The sequence below is a fragment of the Phoxinus phoxinus genome (assembly GCF_949152265.1).
Source record: "Phoxinus phoxinus genome assembly, chromosome: 9".
Lineage (NCBI taxonomy): Eukaryota > Metazoa > Chordata > Actinopteri > Cypriniformes > Leuciscidae > Phoxinus > Phoxinus phoxinus.
The window spans coordinates 31,825,511-31,845,839 of record NC_136884.1 but is presented as its reverse complement, the minus strand read 5'-3'; the positions used below and the strand labels follow the sequence as shown (position 1 = coordinate 31,845,839).

The following is a 20,329-nucleotide window of genomic DNA, read 5'->3' as shown; positions in this document are numbered from 1 at the left end:
AACTACAATATTGTACATGTTGAATACAAAACACAACTGTAACAAACAGGTGCTTTAACACTTTTAAAGTGCATGTAACTAAGTAGCAGAAAGTATATTTCTTTCTTCACATTCAAGTTAAGAAATGTAAACAGAAGCACAAAATGTGCATACTCATAAAAAAAAGTGCAACCATAGATATTATAAGTATAACATTACAAAGTGCTATTTTGTCAACACAATAAATAACACTGAACAGCTGATCAGAGAACCTTTGGCTTATTTACTGTGCCTATATGTAGAATACATTACAGACATTTCATTTTCCATCATATAACTCATAACATTTTAGTACAATAACATGTTAACTCTGAAGCATTTGTTATCAAACTAGTGCACATGCAAGTTTTTGTTCAAAAAAAGCAGCTGGTCTACATGCTCAGGCGTCAGTGCACTTCTCTGGGCTGTGACAATGTCACCAGCTGTTGAGAAGACTCTCTCAGCTGGTACACTACTACCAGGAATACAGAGGTATCGCTTAGCTTGGCATGACAAAAGAGGGAATTCCACCTCATGTTCCTTCCACCAGCTGAGTGGATTAGTGCTGAGTGGTACTGGTTTTACCTCTTTATACTTCATCACCTCATCATCTCTTGTTTTTATGGAGTCAGCTTCTGGAGTATATGTCTGCCCAAGGAGATCTGCCAATGCACAAGAGTCTCTTTTCTTCTTGGATGGGGGTCCAGAGTCCTCAGCTGGTTCTGCTTCATTGGCCTCTGCATTTATTGGTCCACTCTGTTGAGAAAGCAAAGGAATTGTATTGTAAATAGTTATCATCCTTTTCAAAATAGTGCATATAACAATATAGTTGGGTTTAAATTCATAATTGCAGTGTATCATTAATAATAAAAATACATAATGTTTTTATTCACACTATACAGTACTTACTGAGATTTTTTCAGTTGCCAGTGTCTTAGTGTTATCAGTGAGTTGGATGAAGACTTCCTCACGCTCATCATCAGTCAAAAAAGGCAAGGCCTTAAAGCGTGGGTCCAGGACAGAAGCTAAGTAGAGTTGTTCCTTTAAGCCTGTGTACCTTAAAATAAATATAAGACTTGTTTTATTACAAAAAATATAAAAATTATCATTATGAAATTAGTATAATACAAAACAACTGTCTTAGAATAAAGTGTCATAATGATAATAAATACCTTTTCTGGAGATTTCATTCTTCAGATTTCATCTCCTTCACCATCACAGGATCACTCGGGACCGGATGCATCTCTTCCAGAAGTCTTGCTCTCAGAGGGGCGATGACAGAGAGAGTTGGGGTTCCTTCTTGAGATATGACTAAGGTGGCTTTCTTCAGTGGCTTCAGAGCCAGTGCAACAGCCTCTGCTGCTGTTATGTCTGCCTCTGTAAGGGAGCTCAGATCTTTCTCTTGTTTTCTTATCTCAGGGGCAAGTAGTGCAGCAGAGATGGCAGCTTGCTGTTCTAAAAATCTTTCCACCATTTCAAGTGCACTATTCCAACGCGTTGGTACATCAGTCACTGCACTAGCTGCAGGTCCAGCAGTTTCTGTTTTTTTTTTAGTTCGTGGCTGGCTATGGTGCTCCGGTGGAAAAATGCGGAGATCCGTCTCAGTCTGCCTAGAAGCCTTGATACTGCAGGCATCTTGAGAGCAGCCTGTGATGCCAAGTTTAGGACATGTGCAAAACAGCCAATGTGCAATGTCTCTGTCAGTCTAACTGCTCGTAGCATGTTAGCTGCGTTATCTGTTACAATTGCTGCCACTTTGTCATTCAAGCCCCATTCATTCATTGCCTCGGTGAGCAATTTAGCAATATTGTTCCCTGTGTGGCTTTCAAAAAGCGCTCTGGTCTGCAGGATGTTTGACACAAGGACCCAATCAGTTGAAATAAAATGAGACGTGATGGTTACGTACGGGTCGGTCGCTCTGGAAGTCCAGCCATCACAGGTTAGCGCCACTTTTTCCGCCGACATTAAGGACTCCAAAAGCTCCACCTTAACCTCCATGTAAAGCTTTGGCATGGCCACTTCTGTGATGTGTTTACGCGTAGGTATGGCGTACCGTGGCTCAAGTGTGTTGACCATGTATTTAAAGCCCACGTTTTCAACAACACTATATGGGCGTAAGTCTTTACAGATGTAGACGGCCACGGATCCTGTTATCTTCTGTGCACGAACGGAGCCTGAAGGAAATTTGCAGTGAAACGCTTTATCGAGTTGTGTCTGTTTAGAATCATCCGGCTTAGCCACGCTGGATTGTTTTTGTTGCATTAGATCTGCATGGTGTCGAGCTAGGTGGTTGCGCAAGTTAGTTGTGTTGTTACAATATTTAAGAACGGTGTGGCAATGCTTACAGACCACTTTGGTTTTATCCACCTCTTCATTTGTTCCCGGCTTACAGTGGAATCCAAAATGAGCCCAAACGTCGGCTTTTAACGTTGGTGGTGCAGGCTTGAACTGAGTGCAGCTGCTATTCGCCATGTTGCTGTTTTGGTAAAGCGCGTCTTGTTCTACGCTGAACGCTCTCACTAGAGTGTTGCCCACAGCGCCGCCACTGGCCGGTGGACTGAATCGATTCATAGGATTTGATGAATCGATATTGAATTAAGCAACAAATAATTGCAATGCATTGATGAATCGATATTTTTACCCAGCCCTAGTGAGCGCTAGATAGTGTGTGTATGTGCGTGCGCGTGTGTGAGTGAGCATGTGTGCGTTTGTGTGAGTGAGTGAGCGCAAGAGTGTGTGTGTGCGCGCGCACATGAGAGTGAGTGAGTGGTATGTATGTGTACGAGTGAATGTGTGTGAGACAGCACGCGATGGCTGGTCGGAAAGCAACGTGGCGTCGCGTTAAAGGCCTCATTATACTTCTGCCTCTGCCATGTTTTCTGCGTTCTGAATCAAAACAACGCAGCGCTTGTGTGACGTCATGACACATTTGCAACGAGCGGAACCGATATGCAGAATTGTTAAGCAGGCATGCTAACGGTTCCAAGGAATTGATTCACTAGGCACTGGTTCTGAAGAAGAACCGGTTCTCGGTTCCCATCCCTAGTCATGAGGCCATTATAACTGTGTCACGAATATTTTTCTTGACCTCAACTACAGTGGTACAAATTGAATTTGTCATTAAAAATGTTATAATGGCCTCATGACAGCCAATGTCAAAACCAACCACCTGACAGTTTAATGTAATTTTAACCATAAAGCTAAATGGTTTCTTAAGTTTGATCATTAATCTGCTATGTCATGTTTAAGACAGGTTGTGTTGTCTTAGTAATGTCAAGTTGTTGTGACAAAGACACCAACAGGTTATGATGTATTAGTTTATGTCAAGGTGTCATAACAAAGACATCTCAAACAATGTCATATTTGCACTAAAAATGTCATAATTGAGCGAATGACTCTTAATGACAGTTGTCATAAACATACATAAAACCTTCTTCATATTCATGGCATGTGTCATATCATCTGGGTTCGAATTACGTGGGAGTCAGTGGGAGCTGAGCGCCCATAGAGAGAGGATGAGCTCCCATGAAAGCAGTAAAATCATACACCTGTGGGGGTCTCTAAGGGTGCTTTCACATCTGTAGTTCGGTTCATTTGGTCCGGACCAAGGGAGAAAAATTATACTTTGTAGCATTTTTCAGGCGTTTTGGTTCCTTTTCACACCACACTGATTGCTCTGGTCCGAATCAGTTTATGAAACGAACCAAAATGCAGTCACGTGACAACATCCACATCACTCGTTGGCCAGATGGGTCTTGAACGTATTTCCATAACTGCACTTTGATTGTCAGAATTAACGTGCGGGAAAATTCCAACAGAACTGACTGAAGTAAACAAAGAGGAGGAAAATCCGGCAGACAACACGCCGCTTTTTACTATGGAGAAATGACTTTTGTGGGGTGATTGTATCCCTGGTCATAGTTTATTATATTAGTTTGTCTACACCACTTTAGGCAAACAATAACATTTGAGAATGAAGTGAGAATGCGGCTTGAAAATAATGTTTTATGCAATGCACGCAGCGAGTCACTTCAGGAGGAGGCGACGCGTGCATTAATGTTGTTAAACATTGACATAATGCACAGCGCGGCTGATTACGGCAGCTGGTTTAGTCTAAAAATGCGCAGTTATTTGGCAGTTGGGTCTGTTCGAGGTCGGATCACGTTCTCACCACAAACGAACCGCTCCAGAGTTTGTTTGAAAGCGTACCGAGACCACCTCTCCTAGGAGGTCTCGGTACGCTTGTTTGGTCCGCTTTTGGTGCGCACCCGAGTGCGATTGCTGCATTCTCACCTGCCCAAACGAACCGCACCAATTCGGAAAACGAACTCTAGTGCGATTCAACCGAACTAAACAAGGCAGGTGTGAAAGCACCCTAAAAATCATCAGGACACACATCCCCTGGTTTTTCATTAAAACTAAAATAATAGAAACATAATTTATTAGGTAATAATAGGTGGTAAATAATTAGGTAGGTGTGTGGAGTACGTGCGTATTATACGCCATAAAGTGCGTAGCCTGTCATATGCACGCAAAAAAACTATTTTTGGCGAATAAATGGTACGAGAAATAATTTCGTGCTATAGATAAGCACTTTCACGAGAGTCTGGCAGAGTGAATCCTCATCTTCACCTCACGATGACGGGAAGATAATATTTCTTTCTTTTATGATTGTTTGGTAATTTACTGATCTGAATAGAATTTCGACATTACGCTTGTCCGGGACACGTGCGTGTGTTTTTTAAGGGACAATTGAAAGAGAATTGTACTTGCCCAACCGGACAAAAATGTATCATATTATCATGCTTAACACTGAGAATTTGAATAATTGTAATGTGATGATGCAGATGCATCTAAATCAGAGAATATCATATAGGTTCGGGAGGTTGGCGGGTTGATTATTTATTTTTAACAGTAGATTCGGGGGACTCAAAGTTCACCAGATTAGTGAATTTATCTTTAAAATGTACACAATTTTCTTCCAGGGGGGGCATGCCCCCGGACCCCCCTAGAGGTACCGAGCTCAACACACAAAAATACTACAAATAGCAGACACTATAATCATGACATGGAGGCGCCGGTGCGCCACGGTCGCTTGCCTTGCTCGTGAACTGGAGCGCATCTCATCATAAATTATCCGAAACTCAGTGTATTATTATAAATATACGTACTGTAGGCTAATAATAATTGTGCCCTACCATGCATTTCATATGCCCCCCTTCTGGCGACGGCACTGCACCCACCGCCTGCTCATAGGCTAATTTTATTTTTTATTTTAAAGAGACCCCCACAAAGATGAAATCATAATTCGAACCCTGCATATCATGATTATGAAGGTGTCATGTCAGTCTTATGCACACCCCTTCAAGTAAAGTGTTGCCAAATTGGGTTGAAAACAATTGACGGTTTATCCTGTGTCCTGACTGTCACGGTAGACGTTTTCTCTGTTCCTTCTAGTCTCGTGTTTATGTTGTTGTGTGAGCGCGTGGTTATGTGGGCGTGAATGTTGATGTTACCTGATCCGCTCCAGCTGTCCATCATCATCACTTCACCAGCTGCGGGCAATCTCACCACTCCATATATACTCACTGCTTGTATCCTCTCATTGTCAGATCGTTGTTAGATGTTGTCGTCCGGTCTCCTGTTTCTGCCTTGTTCCTGTCTTCACGTTTCGTGTCGGAGTTCCTGTCGTCACCGTCATCTCACCTTCGCACATCACGGATCCTGACCATCTAGTCCCTGCGTCACTGTACCATTCTGTTTGTACTGCCGTCCTGTCATTCATTAAACCACCTGCTACTGTTTCCAGTTTCAGTCTCCAGTGATTATGACACTGACATTACACCAGATTCATTGGCAAATAATACAACATGACCGTTGTCACTAAAATTGACAGAAAGCGTGACTGCATCATTCTCTCCTGCTCCTGTACTGAGGTATTGTTAAGTATGCAATGTGCAATTATGTTACTGTATTATTTTAAAGCTGCATATATATATATTTCACATTCATGGACTAGAAAATGACACACAACAAGGCCAGAAAGAAGATCATCCAAACTTAACATTAATTTAAGGTGTTCTGCAACACATTTCAAAGTAGAATGGATCAGTGATTTGTGCTAAAACGTAAAATTAGTACATATATTTACAAGTTATTTTTGATTACAGGTTGAATCCAATCTATGCAGAAATAAAGTGTGTCGTGGTTAATATTATACTTTGATGGGGTGCAGAACCTCAAGGTGGATTTCCGACTGAGCAGGGACTGGATGCCTTGATAGGGATGCTGCCACATGATGAAACACATGGCTGGGGACACCACATAACTGTGTACTGGCTAACACTTCTGTCATACAGTGTGGTGTCCCGGGCCTTTCAGGTGCCAATATCCTCTGTGTGCAGGTTGGTTCACACAAGAACCATAAAGATTGCAGCCCTGTGCCAGCAGACCATAAAGTTACCGATTGACCATGGTTTTGAACATTTTAAATTTGACAACAGCCCCATCTTTTCAGAGTGTGGGCGCCATAGATGGATGTTATATCCACATCAAGACCCCCACTGGGCCCGCTGGGCAGGACTACGTAAATAGGAAGCTTTCCCCATCCATTCAAATGCTGGCAGTAAGGTGCTTACTCTGAGGTGGACCACACCTTTGCCCCAAAAGTACCGTGGCTTGTGTGGTTCTCCATAATATCTGCCGGACAACAGGAGACATAATTGAAGCCACTGAAGTTGTTGGGGACATTGGTTTGCCTCCATCCTGTCCAGTGAGAGGGGACCAAAGTGCATGGCATGATAAACTGGCAGTAAAACTCTCAGCTCCACAGGTTTATCCGGGGAGTTACAGGACTAGATTATTTGTAGTTACAACCAGATATATTTTCTGTAACGACAAACTGAGAGGAAACAAGTGCACAATATGTTTATTGATTAACCAATACTCTAGGTTGATGACAGGCTTCCTCTTGATGAGATCGCCAGGAACACAGCAAGAGGAGAGCGTGACACAGGGGCTGAGACAGGCAATCCGTGGTGAGCGTGCAGGTGAAGAATCCGTGGTGAGATCGGCGGTGAAATCCAGTCCAGTGCAGTACAGGCGAACACGAGGGGGTAACAGGAAGGAGGACAGCGGAGCTCCTAAAAGAAAATAATAGAAGTGACCAATAAGCCTGCATTGAACAGGCAGGATGAAAATGGATACAACATTAAAAATGAACATGTCACCGATGTTAGGGCCGAGGGTCATTTACCACACTCCGGAGGAGCAGACACCAGAGGACACCAAGAGGCAGACAACAGAGTGAATTTAAAAAGGTAAGTTTTTTTTATTAAGTTTAAAAAAAGGATAAAAGCAGGGGTGGGGATGTTCGTGGCTGTAGCTTTGGTGAGGTGAGGGGAGTGGAGTGCTGGTGGGTACTTTCTTCAGGTAAGTATACTCCTTTCTAGGTGGGCTCGGGGGACATACAGGGACTTCCCTCGTCGTCAGAACCGTTGCATAGGCTCGTGGGACAGACAGTGACTTTTCTCGTCGTCAGAACCGTTGCATAGGTTCGTGGGACAGACAGTGACTTTTCTCGTCGTCAGACTCGTTGCATAGGCTCGTGGGACAGACAGTGACTTTTCTGGTTCAGATGTGTTGACGTGCTCGCAGAGCCACCTCTCAGCAGTAACTGCTTTGATTCATGCAAGGAACAGACAATTTGACAGTGAGACGGACAGTAGTAAGTGAGACAGAAAACGGGGTACTTTGCTCTCGTTCTGTGTGTGATAGAACTGCATCGTTGAGGAGAATAGTGAGACTGGACTTTCTTTGGTGTGGAATACAGCGCTCGTGAACTGTGGCAATAGAGGTGAGTTGAGCTTTTCTCCTCCGCACCATGCACACAATCTTAGGAACCTGGAAACAGCTGAGGGGACAGATCAGTTTGAAAGGATCTTCAAAATTATGGGTCATTTTGCATCCATCAGAGACTCAGAGAAAACACAGTTGTTTGATCTCACCACACTTGCATAAATCACTCTTGTAAATCTTCACACGTGTTTGTTTCACTCTTTCAGACACTGCAAACTCACTCTATCTTCACAGCGATTAATCAACTCGTTTCTCTTCTCTTCATAGGGTGGATGATCCAAGGAATAGTGGTTTCAGAAGATGAACATGGATTTAGCGATCTTCCCAGCCGTTACAGTTACTGTTCTTCGCTCTGTCAACAGGATAACAAACACAGGTTAGTCGTACACTGGTGATGGCAAATCTTCACATGTGGCTTTCTCAGAAAGGTGAATCATAAAAGGGTGCACTTAACTCTTCCTCGGTGAATCACATGAATCCTACAGCAGGTTTCCACTCTCTTTTCTGCAAGTCACTCTCCTTCTTTCTCTGTGCAATTTTTCTCACTTCGTTGCGTTGCTGTTCGTGGTTTCTTCAAAGACTCACTTAATGAGCATGCCTCGGGGGACCCAACGTGGAACACTGATCAGGCATTAAAACCTCAACTTCCCAACACTTGCCGCCGCTCACTGTCACTGCTGCAATCCACTCGAGTACTCGTGCAAAGCTTCACTGCTGCCAGAACCTTCACTCACTTCGTTGCATTGCTGTTCATGGTTTCTTCAGAGACTCACTTAATGAGCATGCCTTGGGGGACCCAACGTGGAACACCGATCAGGCATTAAAACCTCAGCTTCCCGGCATTGCCGCCGCTCACTGTCACTGCTGCGACCCACTCGGGCACTGCTGCCAGAGCCCTCACGCCTTACTGTGCTTCAAGCCCCTCTCTTTATACTCCTTTCTCCCGGGCATGTGCTTCAATGAAGCGCTAATCATTGGCTTCATCTGGCGCTCATTATGGTCGGCGGCCATGATGTGTAAACCCAGAGCCGGCCCGGTGTTACACCGCCATTTCTTCCCCCTGGCAACGAGTCGAATTTTTTTTTTGTTCCTGGTTTGTTCACCCGGTGACAAACACATAATAAATACATTTTTACCAAACTTATATTTCATTTTCAGGTTATCTCATTTTTTTTGGCAATTTGACTTTGATTTTGACGTTTTTCTCAGACCCATCTTCTCAAGAACATGTTACGTATATATACATACACAAAGACAAACCAAGATAGAGTATTGATATAATAATAGTTATTAGTTAATACCTCATTGCATGTGTAGCAGTAATGTTTCTGTAGGGTTATTTAATATGAAGGGGGAGTCCCCTTTAATTGCGTTCCGTCCGTATATAGGGGTCGCTATGGGTGTGCGTTCTCTCTGCGTCATTGGAGCGAGACACCGTGTTTCTGGCGGGACGCGTGAATGTTTGTACGGTAAGAGTTGTTGGCAGTGACTGTAGCATGGTTTGCTCGTGGGTTTGTCTCACAGGGATTACATGGGTTTTCTTGTTAACCCTCTCGGGTCGGCAATCACGCCGGCGTGATCTGCTCGCTTTTTTTCTTATCAGTGCAAAAGAGATTCAAAATACTCAGTTGGTTTTGATCTTACATTTAAGTGTTTTACATCATTCGATCCAGTTAAGTTTCTATTTTTTTTGTGTATACTCACAATAAAAACAAAGTGTTGTGTCTTTCGCCAAATAAAGAAAAATAAACATGATGCGAGTTCTGCCTTCTCTCTGTCAGGGAAGTCCATTCTGAAACGCGTCCGAAAATGATCTGTAACTGAGCGAATACTTGTCACTCAGGAACGAGAGATTTGTCTTTATGAAGCTAGAATTCTCTTCTTTTAAATGAAGTAATTTATATAAAAAAACACATATTCTTAGTTTATGTAATCCGTTTGAAACCAAGGAGAGGCGCAGTTTTTCGTTCTCCCTTCATTATTTTTAATGAGCTGAGGCCGACACGCCCCCCGGCGCTATTCACATGGTAATAGTTTATGCCTCGCACACGCCCTGCGATCAATGAAAAGCTTTGTTCTTCGTCAGATTCACGGATAGTTCATCGCGTTAAGGCGGGCGTACACGGTGCGATTTTTTGCTGTTTTACGAGCTCGCAGATGATTTTTTTCACTCTGGAGAAATCGGGTAGAAATCGGTTATGCTCGCATGTCGCGGCTCGTATCGTGTGCGAGGAAATATGAGCCGACCCGAGCACCTCTCGACCTCCCGATAATTTTTAGACATGTCGAAAAAGTTCGGGAGCTGTCGGCTTGAATTCGTGAGGTGTGTGCGGTTGAATAAGCCGATTTGTCGATCTATCTGAATTTGACCAATCAGGAGCTGAGGAAAACCACAGAAGAAGAAAGACGAAAATGGCAACGCCACAGCGAATTTGGACTATTGAAAAGGAAGATAAACTCGCTGAACTCTGGCAGGAACAGCAAGCACTGTATGATGTGTCATGCAGTGTGTACCATGACAGGGTCGTCCGAGATGATAGTTTACAGGGGATCGCACAAGAGCTACAGTTAACAGGTGAGATGTAATACGTAAAGGTAGCTAGCTATTGTTAGCTATAGCTAGCTATAGTGTGTAACTAAGTTTTTTTTTAACTCATTCACTCACACACACACACACACACACAAGGGTGTCACCTGTTTACCGGTGCTGAAAACGAGTCTGCATGTGTAGCAAAGTAGTCACGGCTTGTTCAATCTTTTATATGCATTCAAAAAACTATACATTTTTATATTATTATTTTTTTTTTAATCCTTAGAAGGGCACTGTTTAATAAACTGTGTATAGTATACTATACACAGTTTATTGAACATTAAACACTGCCCTTCTAAGGATTAAAAAAAATATTCTGGTCACCCTAAACAAATAGAGAGCCTAAAGACAGAATAATTTAACGTTGCTGTTTGTTTTCTGGTATTGTTTATATAGTACACGACGTCCAAACAAGAATGGCCACTCTCAGGACACAGTTTGGAAAGCTAATCAAGGAAAAAGCAAGTGGTAGTGGCTTTAAACAGCCAACAGCAAGGCAGAAATGGATATTACAACACTTGCAGTTCCTGAAGCCCTTTCTTTTGCAAAGACCAAGTCAAAGTAGTTTGGAAGTAAGTAGATTTACTAGGAAGACAGAAAAACATGGGAGGTAAAAAGAAGTAGCAAGGGATATATATGTAGATGAGGGTAACAGGAGGTCAAAGTGGGAGAAATTAAGATAGTGGGAAGGCAGTTGTCATTTTCCCAGTTTACATTATAATTTTTTGGTATCTTTTACAGCTTGAAGACAACACTGCTGCTCTAGGTGGAGAAGACAGTGATATAGAAAATGAAACTGATCTGTCACCTGGTTTAGAGCGGAGTTCTTGTGACACACCTTGTGAAAATGACCCACCTGCCTCTGGACCACCTGCTTCTGGACCACCTGCGTGTCGGGCCAAGTACAGGAGTAAAAAAAAATGAAAACCTTGAGCTCCAAAAAATTGCAATACTCAACAAGGTTGCAGACCGAATTTCTAATAGAGAGGATAAAGGGGAGTATTCCTTTGGGAAACAGGTTGGGGAGGAACTTGGGCGAATTAAAAATCCTGCCCTAGTATTGAGATTAAAAAGAGCTATAATGTCGCAGATTTATGATGCACAAGAAAGTGAAATTTCAGTGCATCCAATGCAAACTCATCCAGGCTTCCCTATGTCTACAAGTTACTATTCTTCCCATCCAACATACATTCCACCACCAACACGGCCCTTACTGTCCCAGCCGAATTACACTTTAATGCATCAGCTAGATGACACAGGGTGCAATCAGCTTCAAGAGCTTTAATTTTTTATTTTTTTTAAACTATTTTTCCTGGTTGTTCAAAAGAGCTGTGAGCACTTTTTATACAGAAAAAGTATTAATACCAAAACAACAAAGTTTTTCTTTAAAGAAACACAGAATGCTTAATTTATGTACTTTATTTAATTTGACACAAAGTTTTGGGTTTGAGTTATTTGAATGTGAAGTTTCATACAGTATTTTTTTGTTTCACAAATCAAAACGTTTGACGTTGTAATGTTTTGTAGAACATGGTGCTAACAAAAAATAAAATAAAATAAAAACAAATATTGACAGTGAAGTGTTTTCAGTTTATCCATTAGACATACTGGTCTTGCCATGGTACACAGCCAGCCGGGGATACAAAGTAACCTTTAAGACAGTCACGTTGCTCTTTGGCAGCTAATGTTGGGTTTTTTCCTCCTCCTAATCTCACAGACTGCAGGGTTCTCTCTTGTCTCCATGCCCCATCGTGCAGCTGATGGTTCTCGTCCACCCAGTCAGTCAGGCCAGGTGGAAGGTAGGCATCTGATTGCTTGTTGCGCAAGAAATTGTGAAGGCACAGTGCTGCCTAAGTGATTGTTACTGCTTTGTCAGGATCAAGGCAGATGGTTGTGCGGAACACCCGGAGTCGGTTTGCAAGAATTCCGAAAGCATTTTCCACAACACGTCTTGCACGTGATAGTCTATAATTGAAAATGCATTGTTCGGGCTGTAGTCGTCTGTGTGGGTACGGCTTCAGCAGGTCATTCCTCAGAGGGTAAGCTTCATCTCCCACAAAAGCATATGGCATGATGATGTTGGTGTTGGGTAGAGCCTCAGCAGGAGGAAGGTTTAATTTTCTTTCATCTAAGGCAGCTCTCAAATCAGACTGCACAAACAAACCTGCATCTGAAACTCTGCCTTGAACTCCCACATTTGTGTAAATAAATGTGTAGTTTGCATCCACTACAGCCATCAACAGGATGGAAAACCTGGACTTGTAGTTGTAGAATGTGCTGCCGCTGTTGGCTGGGGGCTGAATAAAGATGTGTTTTCCATCTATTGCGCCAAGGCAATGAGGGAATTGCCACTTCAGGTCAAACCCTTCAGCAATTTTCCTCCACTCGTCTTCAGAAGTTGGTGTCTGTAAACATGACATTATCAGATTATCAACACACAGCTAGTTTGAGATGCTAGTTTAAAAATGCATAATCAGTATGATCCCTAGAAGCACATCCCGCTATATGTAACATCAATGTAAATGACGATGCTTAATCTAATGTTTTGTTAACATTGGATAATGCATTAGCTAACATGAACTAACAGTGAACAATACATTTTTTACAATGTTTATTAATGTTAGTAAAAATGTAATTGTTTTTATGTATTCGATCTGTGCATTAATGTTAACAAATACAACATTGGATTGTAATGTCTTAGTAAATGAATGATAAAACTAAAATCAATAGTTTTAGAAGTATTTTTAGCTACTGTTAACAAATTAAACTTTAATGTAAAGTGTTACCCTTGAAATAAGTGTAATAGTGGCATTTCATTTTATATTGAAAATAATCGGGCAATACTTTGTCAAGTTTTCTATTACGAATATTAATAAAAAAAAATTTTTGCATACGATTGCGAACCTTCAAATAATCCTTCTTCATAGTGCGGTGTAGAGCGTCGCATGTTTCTTCTACAATCCTACCAATGGTCGTGCTTCCCATCCGAAACTGAAAGCCAAGTGACTTAAAGGACTCTCCTACAATAAATAAACAGGAGTAAAGGACATTTATTTGAATATGGGGCAAAGGTAATTCATTTGTACAACACATTTCATACACATACTGATAAAGTCAATTATAAAAAAAATAAGTTTGTATTGATCTATCTACTAAATAAATAAATTATGTATATATATATATATATATATATATATATATATATATACACACATACATACATATATATATATATATATATATATATATATATATATATATATATATATATATATATATATATATATATATACATACTTTTTATACATGTTACAAACTTACCTGTGGCCAGAAACCCCAATGTCACTGACAATCTGTCTCTGGCACTAATGCTCCTCCTCATGACTGTGTTTTTCTTGGTAATGAAAGGCTCAACCAGGGACAGTAACTCGTAGAAATCATTTACAGTCACCCGTAACATTTCCCTGAAGCCCCGCAATTCATTCATCTGTAGAATAAGTTCGTCAATTAGGCTACACACATTGCATTTTATGCAAGTCCATTCACATTGTAGTGATAGGCATACCATATATAGGCTACTATATACGTATTCCGCATACAGATTGATATGTAGGCTATTCCGTATTTAATACAAACATTTGGCCAGCAATTACAGCACGTAATGTTATAGCCTAACTAACCTAACTATCCAGCAATTAAATTGGGGTTTAAATATACAAAGGACGTTACAAACTTGCGTGACACGCTATGATTGTAGTATACTTTCCCGTAACTTCCACGACCACATCAGTGATGCATTCACAGAAATACACTCACCTCAAGTTGTTTTTGAAGAACAGAAAGTCCATGCTGTTCTCTGATCTTCAATCAAAATCTTTGCCATTCCCTCCTTTTTCTTTTCTTTTTCATTCATTCGCAAGCTATTGCTGCCACAAAGAAAGCAATCTCCAAAGCAATCTGGACTGCGTCCATACGATTTTCGGATAAACTCACTCGTAAAGTGAGCGTGGTCTTACGATCTTCCGACCGTCAGAATTCGCACCGTGTACGCCCGCCTTTAGAGGATGGCACGCTTCTCCGGTAAAGTCGTCCTCCAGATGATTCTGGACAGCGAGGAAGAATTCACCTTTTCCTCAGAGAAAGATCACATCTCAGACGGAGAACGGCTGCATTTTAAAGAGCGAATTGATCCCACAGAGGATACAAGTTCGAGTAAGTTGTTTAGTGTTATATAATTCTTTTTCTGATTATATAGAACTCATATGAATTTTCAGACTATATTTTGCTTAGTTTTGGTTAGCTTTTGACATCTTACAGGAAAGATTGCCTTACAATATCCCTAACATTTGTATATGGTCATGTAAACTGTTTCAATGTGATATTACTCTCTAAACATATTTGTATTATATTTCACTTAGCTTATGACACTGATTTTCATGCTAAAAATACTGACTTTTGCGTAATGTAGCTTATTTGCGAATATCTGCTTAGGTGTAAATATGATTTCGTGCAAATATATTTCAGCCTCCGGTAAAATGTGATAGGCCTAAAAAATACTAGACATATTTTTATATATAAATGTTCGTTTTTGGTTAGCCTATGACACTTATCTTGCTAAAATATTGCCACAGATGATTGTGAATACATGTGTAAATGTTTGAAATGCTCTAAATGCGTGCGGTCTATATGGCCATCAACAGCTCGCGGTGATGCGATCTATGGCCCATAAATAGATATTTCTCCGTCCTATGGGCCATTAACAGATATATAGACTACATGCATTGTGCGTCCATACCCATTTATCGCCCATCTTTGGATAATGTATGCTAACACAGTTGTTTTTATTATTTTAGGAATGTGTTTGCATCACGATCTCCTTCTCCAGCAGAGGGACACGCAGGTGTCGTTCAGTTCTCAATCGAGAATGATAGTAAGTGCACAGAAGTAATATTTTACTGATGAAATGTAATTGTGTTTACATCGTCATAATATACAAGTAGGGCCTACCTATTCTTGTGTGAAATTACAAAAACGGTTGTCTTTTTTTTAATCCATGGCCATTAGTGATTGATGATGATAATAATACAGTTTCTTTGATTGTGTTATCAACAGATGTGACAATGAACATGTCCAAGCACCGGTCCCGAAGAGAGCCACGGCAAACAAGCAACAGGTCCAAGTCCACCCTGTCATGGAAAACCGAGACTGATGTTGACATGGTTGCACAGACTGTGCGATTCCTGCCCGCACGGGAAACTGGACCGCAACTGAGCTCTGTTGACTCGCATTCGCCCATGAGTCTGTTTGTAACAGTATACACTACCTTTCTTTCTTTTTTTGAAAGGATGTGTTAAGTTATATTGTTAGGAAATATTTCTATTTTGAATAAATGCTTTTCTTTTTAATCAGTGAATCCTGAAAAAAGTATCACAGGTTATAAAAAAATATTAAGCAGCACAACGGTTTCCAACATTGATAATACCTGATTATCAAATCATGATATTAGAATGATTTCTGATTTCTGAAGGATCATGTGACACTGAAGACTGGAGTAAGGATGCTGAAAATTCAGCTTTGATCAAAGAAATAAATTATATTTTAAAGTATAATAAAATAGAAAATCATTATTTTAAATTGTAATAATATTTCACAATATTACTGTTGTTTCTGTATTTTTTATAAAATAAATGCAGCCTTCTTTCAAAAATATAAAAATGGTAATGTGTCCAAACGTTTGACTGGTACTATATGTTTATATATGTACGGTAGCACTGTGGTCTTGTGATGCACAACATTTAGTTCCTCCACATAGAGGAATTACAATAAAAACAGATTGAAAAACAAAACCTTTGAATCTCTTCTCATTCTCAGATTCTCCTCTCTGCCTCACAGCACCGTGATGGGGCATTAGCCATTGGGGGAGTGTCTATTGTCTCCCCTCATTCATATTCATGGCCATCAACACCCCTACGCATAAAGCAGTGCTGGCACAAAAACTGACTTACAAAGTTTAAATCGTTATATTGTTGTTTTGTGAAAGAGTGATCAGAATGATTTTCACATAATTTTGTAGTAAACAATCTAGCCTACAAGAATGGTAACTCAAAAGTCTTGTGCCAAACTATTCAGTATGAGTTATATGGGCTCATTGCAGTGACACATTTTTTCCCAAAACTTACTAACCACGCATAATATTTTTTTTCTATAAAATGCAAACATGTAACTTCCATTTTGCTCACATATTATTGTAGCAGAGTTTGTGCTGAATACAGCATAATTATGTGTTGGCCAAAGGTATGTTGTAAGTAGCTGAGATAAGCACAAATGTCAGGGCATGTCAAAACATCTCAAGGGCCCCAAAAACCCCTCAGACCCCAGAGGGTTAAAGGTTGGACAGGGGAACTTTGTGGGATTGCCGTCTATTTGATGCGTGTTTAATACACAGCAGTTTCTGTGACGTGTGTGTCATGAAACACGAGCGGAAGCAAAGATGCAAGTAACTCTTTATTAAATGTAATTGAGAGACAGATCAAAGTCCAGGTTCACGGGTGGGCTAGTGGCGCAGGGACCAGATGATCAGCGTGACGGTGAAGGTGGTGATGGTGAATCCAGTGCAGGTGAACATCCAGACGAGACAATCCACAGAGACGCCAAACAGGAACACAAACCGAACTGAGACCAGGACTGCAGACAGGAACACGATGAACACACACAGAGAACACCACACAACGATCTGACAAAGAGAGAAGAGTCCGATGAGTTGATATAGCAGAGTGAATTGACAGCAGCTGGTGCGGGTAATGAGATCAGCTGGCGCGCTGACGATCCAAATGAGCGGTAACGCCCACACACACACACCCATACACACAGAACAACAAATACACGAGACACGAAGGAATCAGTGAATTCATGAACCGTGACAGTGTGAGTCGTACTACAGGTATGTTTAACAGTTGACGAACATATGATTGCTAGTAGCCGGGCTGGCCAAATTTATACTTTGTGTTATGTTTTATATTAAGGTGCGGGCCAACATGCAAGGGGACGTTACAGTGGGCTCTGGGTTCATCTAAACTTCTGTGCGGATGTTCCTTTTGCTGTCTGCATTGTTTTGCTGCCGGTTTTGACATCACCGCTTGTCACAGTGACTGTATCCTGTTTCCAGGGTTTAAATGAGACTGGACCGTACGAGTTTGTCTGCTCTATTTAAACTGGCAGACGAGCATCATTAACTCCGCTTCAGTTCACGTGTCGACGCGCTGTGCTTGACCCCTCATCTATTTTGTTTATGTTCATGGTGTTGAACGCACTCCATCAGCTGGACCGATGATTGTGGGCTGTTGGGGTAATGTTTTTATCATTAATTAACTGCTGTGAGCAACAAATTTGAATCAAACGCCTCCAGTGGCGTCCAAATGCTGGATCAGCCACCTAACTGTCACCATTCTTCTCTGCAGTTTGTTTCCTTGTAACATTATTTGATTTCTCTGTGAGTTGATTGTTGTTGTGTGGTTTATATTCTTCTTATTGATTTGAGTGTCCTGGGTATATTATCCATATATATTTTGTGTGTGATTCAAGTTTATTTTTGTTCGTTTATTTCTTATGTGTGGGCGACCTAAGGGCAGCCTATAGAATGTGTTCTTTTTTGTAATATTGTTGGCTGTTTTTGCCCATTTTCCGAGCATTGTCGGGTGACCGGACGCGGCACCTCGATTCGATGAGCCAACTGATGAGGTGAACTCTTTTAAAATTGTGTCGTCAGCGCCGATAGTGTTGTGGTTTCAATCTTTCTGTGAAATCACTTCTCAGAGATTTTTGATGCCAGAAATATTGTAGACTTTATTTAACAAAACAAAGCCGAGCAACCTCCCATGGAGACCCTGCAGGAGATGACTCCCGAACATCGGTTAGCTTTTCACATATATACTACATCGCCTCCAAAAATGGTCATACATCCTATAGATATTTTGGCCAGGGGTCTTACACCATGTGACACACTCAAATAGAATTATCTGCTTGCATCAGCATTCTGACCTTTCTTTAAGCCCCCAAAAGTCAAACCAAAGACACACACAGAGGAAATAATGGTGTACACATATATAGCTGAATTACTTATTTTCTAAATAATAAAATCTTCAACATTCCCTCCTCTGGGGCTTATCTAAGCCCCACTTTTAGTATTCTTTTCCAGAGTGTAGTTTCAAAATCCAGCCCCCTCACTTATGCTAACTAGTGACTAAATCAAGTCACCCAGTCTCTTTTCCAATGACTAGATTATGTCACCACACTCGGGAGGAGCATTCGAGCCAAACATCTCTCTCCATATATTTATCTTTCTTTCAGTTGTGTTTTCTTTTTTTTCATTCAATGGAGAATGTAAAAGACTTTGAATTCTCCCTAATAAAACAAAACATAAATAAAACATTGTTATAAAATTGGTTCAGCATTGCCTGTTATTGTCACAGTAGAGTATGTCAAACATAAAAATCCCTTATACATTTAAAAGTGTTCTTGCGGTGTAGATATCCTCTTCGACCTAGACTCCCAGGGTCTGGCTCATCAATCATCTTCCTCATCCTCATTTGAGGTACTTGAATCAACATCCACTTTTTGTAAATTTTAATTTGGTTTATAAGCCCAATCTTAATAATATATCATGTGGTTGCCCTCTTAAATTAGTTTCCATTATCTTGATATTTCAGCATTTCCATTTGTTTAACAGTGATTTTTGACAACTAGTGATCTTACTATGGGAAGTACACAACAGAATAATAACCACCTTTCAATATTGTAACTTCAGAAAACATTCCTAATTTAGCAAACCATGCTCATAATTCCCCAAACTTCAAATCAAGTTTTCCTTAACTTTTTGCTCTTAAACTTTTTTTTACTTAATCCTGTATTCTCTAAATGTTCCTCCCTGCGCAGTATTATTTGGTAAAAGTGCAACACTGATCTTCAAACATAAGTCATTCTCATGCAATTGTTTTTCCTCCTAACGCAGACAATGCATTACAGTAAATCTCTGCTGATTTATAATAAATCATTTTTGTTTTGAGTGATCCTTATGAATTTTGATAGGGCTGGGTTAAATACCTATTTCTCATTTTTAATTGCTTCTTATTTTTATGAAGGAATATCAATTCTTAAATTTGAAGAATCCATCTTTTAGTCAATCATTTTTAGGTGATGAACGAACAGAACATTTTAGTGCACCTTCTATCCTTTAAATCGCTTTGTTATAAAGTTTCATATTTTAAATTCTGTCTATTTTATTACCAAATTTAAACAAAAAATACCATTTTGACATTTTTAATCTCGCTCATTGTAGCCCCTCAGTTCAAGCGGTTCTTAACTGAATACCTTTTCTTCCTTTCTACTAATTTCTAAATAAACTATCATGAATAAACTAATTATATCCCATGTAATCACTCAAACTAAGAAAGCTTTAGAGCAATGTTACATTTACCTCATAAAAGTCATTCAATAAACTCATTAGACAATTATAAAAAATAACTCTAAAAAATAACTTTTCCACTACCTTACATATTCATTATATGTACATTTCTTTTTTCTGTATATTTAAATAAATCTAACCATCTAAAGGTTTTTATAACAGCATTATAACTTTATTATTATTAAAACTTCCTTGTGTGTAATTTAAGTGTTCGTATACAATTAATTTTAATCTTCAATATTCTTGGAATAACTGCTAACCCATTATCTGAACTTATTTCTGATAGCATTTCAAATCTAAGGAAATCTCATTTCTGCATCTGCCCCTCCTCTGCTAATATCATTGCCTTTACCCGTCTCTATCATGTCCACATAATCCATTATCAATTGTTTTAATAGTCCTTC

At 40.2% G+C, this 20,329-nt stretch overlaps 2 long non-coding RNA genes across 2 annotated transcripts; one reads left to right on the top strand and one right to left on the bottom strand.

Moving 5' to 3' along the window:
• Positions 1-645: 645 nt before the first annotated feature.
• On the bottom strand, positions 646-1,775 carry LOC307004691. Its single transcript, XR_013799108.1, has 3 exons — positions 1,191-1,775; positions 928-1,075; positions 646-774 (listed from the first exon to the last, which is right to left on the bottom strand). It is a non-coding gene; the product is annotated as an uncharacterized lncRNA (long non-coding RNA).
• Positions 1,776-9,959: 8,184 nt separating this feature from the next.
• Positions 9,960-11,655, top strand: LOC307004690. Its single transcript, XR_013799107.1, has 3 exons — positions 9,960-10,450; positions 10,862-11,037; positions 11,207-11,655. It is a non-coding gene; the product is annotated as an uncharacterized lncRNA (long non-coding RNA).
• Positions 11,656-20,329: the final 8,674 nt, after the last annotated feature.